The sequence below is a fragment of the Camelina sativa genome, chromosome 14 (assembly GCF_030686135.1).
Source record: "Camelina sativa cultivar CO46 ecotype springtype chromosome 14, ASM3068613v1".
In the NCBI taxonomy this organism is placed as follows: Eukaryota; Viridiplantae; Streptophyta; class Magnoliopsida; order Brassicales; family Brassicaceae; genus Camelina; species Camelina sativa.
Window position 1 is genome coordinate 32,909,886 of NC_141893.1, and position 2,917 is coordinate 32,912,802.

The 2,917-nt window shown below is 41.6% G+C and overlaps 1 non-coding gene across 1 annotated transcript; it reads left to right on the forward strand.

The window, feature by feature from the left end:
- The first annotated feature begins 389 nt into the window (after window positions 1-389).
- Window positions 390-496, forward strand: LOC147928945 (small nucleolar RNA R71). Its single transcript, XR_015581037.1, has one exon. It is a non-coding gene; the product is annotated as a small nucleolar RNA R71 (small nucleolar RNA).
- Window positions 497-2,917: the final 2,421 nt, after the last annotated feature.

Sequence of the window (2,917 nt, forward strand, 5' to 3'; positions counted from 1 at the left end):
GATCCTGGAGATTTGCAACGTTGGTGCTCCTGTAAGATAAATTGGGGTTCATCTTATAGGGGTTGTAACCTTTGTTGTAACCACCTTGATTCTGGACATAGATGATCTCTTCAAATTGATCACCCTCCCCATCTTGAACTTGGAAATGGTCATCCTCAGATACGAAGTGGATGGTCTTTTGCTAACTTAGCGAGAGGCGATCAAGCTTGTCGTTGACAGTCTTAAGGTCCCTCTTGTACTTCTCCTCAGAGCCAGCATCTCCTCTAACTATGCGATCATAGTCATCAAAGTCTTTGTTCAGGAAGTTACCGTTAGAAGCAGTGTCGAGCAGCATGCGGATTTTTGGAAGCACACCACGGTATAGAGTGCTCAGCAGTGACTCGTTGCTGAAACCATGGTGTGGACATTGGCTCTGGTAACCCTTGAAACGTTCCCAGGCTTCACAGAATGATTCTGAGCTCTTCTGAGTGAAACCAGAGATGTCATTCCTGAGACGTGCTGTTCTGGCGTTGGAGAAGAACTTTGCCAAGAATGCTTTCTTGCAGTCATCCCAAGTGGTGATGGATCCTTTGGAAATATTTTTCTCCAATTGATGAGCTTTATCTCCCAGGGAGAATGGGAAGAGTCGCAATTTGTAACTATCCTCACTCACTCTATTGATCTTGGTGAGACTGCACAGACGGTCAAACTCGTCCAGGTGATCGAGTGGATCCTCCATAGGCAACCCGTGAAACTTGTTCCCTTGGATCATGGAGATCAGACCACTTTTGATTTTGAAGTTGTTATTCTGCACAGCAGGAGGGACAATTCCAGCACGCTGAGTATGAGTGTTCGGCGCATCTCCAGCACCAATGTGTCGCAGTCTCGGATTTGGTCAGTTAGGTTGTTCCATAATGACTGGTGCGGGATGATTAGTGAGAGGACGAGCTTGTTGTGGTCTTTGCAACCGATTGATGTCGTCAATAGCAGGAATGAGATTATGAGTTCCTCTTGATATGGTATGCATGCAAGGTTGCAATCAACAGGTTCCTGAGATGCAAAACAAACAAGCAGACAACCAAAACAAGTCAGTATTCAGAATGATAATTGTAGCAGAACTTAATCTTGCAAAACTTGAAATCTTAAATGTATCAAAACGAATCCCAAACGGCAACAGCGTCAAATTGATACTAGGATTTTTGTGTGTCCTAGCAGGTTCAATTAACCTTATGTGTTGTAGTACTTAAGGTGTCAATCCAAATGGGATGTTGCTAGCAATCAAGATGCAATCAAGCAATCACAAGTCAAGCCAGTTCAGAGAGTGGTTTTATGTCTAACAATCCTAGAATAATCAGAATGCAAAACGGAAATGAGTTACAGAACTAGAAACGAAAATGTATGACAAGAAGTAAATATGAGTAAAAAGCAAAAAATGATTCTAAGCATGAAGTAGATAGCAGGATCAGAAACGGTTTCAGGAATGCAATATCAATCAGGAAGATAGAAGTCCTAAGGATGGGAGTAATTGATGTCGGTGGGGTATCCTAATCTACAGAGTGTTTAACATGTTAAAAGCAAACTATCCCTAAACAATGAACATCACAACTTAGCTAATCCAATCTCTTGACGGAAGCTACTCAGACTCAACCACTTCCAAACCTATCTCTCGCTAGAGAAGCATGATCAAGCAGGCATGACAAACAAGTTCATGCACGTCAACAAACATCCTAGACAACTAATCTCTTAGGCTAGGAATGTAAGTCTCTGGTACTAGTTGGTCAGACATTTCATCAAACACCTTTTGGGTGTGGAAATGTCTAAGACTTAGTTCCAATTGATCAGAGAGAAATTAGTAATTCTAACTCTAGTCCAGAAGGGAGTCATACGAATAAGCTTAAACACCCTACATACTAAGATCCTCCACGTAATCTATCTCATCCTCAAGAACTCTAACACTACTCGGATCTAGAAATCATCATCAACGATACAAACTCAGAAAACATTGAATCAAGCATCATTAGATAGATAAAAATGGGATGAACAACTTTGTAAAAAAAATCAAATGCAAAAACTGAATAAACTCGAAGATATCAGATTACAAAGTCTCAAAACGTTTTAGGTGGCTAGGTAAAACCTTAAGAAAAAGAACAAAAACGAGATAAAAAATTCCCCTGGTAAAAACTTAACAAAAAATATTTATAGAAAAACATGGAAAGCCCTAAAACATAAAACGACAAGATAGAGCGTCGGTTCGGGAATCGGGTTGTCCAAGTCGCGTGTCGTCAGTTCTGGGAGTGCGTCGGTCGATCTGGGTCGAGTGGAGTGGTGTTGGTTCAACCAGAGTGGTGTTGGCTCGAGCTGGGTGTATACGCATACACTAAAACGATGATAACTCTTGAACCACACCTCCAATTGGCTTGAAATAAACGGAATTAGAAAAATGACTCAATTCCTTACAACTTTGATGAAGACGTCGAAAGCTGAATCTCAAGGCAAAATCTTCACTCGACTCTATCAAAGAGGTGGAAGAAGTCGGATGACTAGCGTTGTCGGTCGAGCGGGATGACATCCATTCTAGGCATGATGGATCGAGTGGGATGCTGGTGCTTCTTCCTAGGAGCGCGTCCAAGTCGCATGTCGGTCGAGTTACATTGCTTCTCTCTCGGGAGCGTCGCTCGAGTCGCATGACGTCTATTCCGGGCATGCTTGGTCGAGCCGCATGTCTCAACCTCCATTTGGTTCCAATAGTCTGGACTTCTCCTAAACACTTGAAATAACTCCAATATGCAAGATGAATGCAAGACCAATGCAAAGACTACCTAGATATGCAAAAGACACTAAAAACAATGCAAAACAATGAGTTAAAAGAAAAAAAAATGAATAAAAAATGCATGATGAAAGAGTGTAAAATATTTACATATCAGCATCAGAGCCTAAA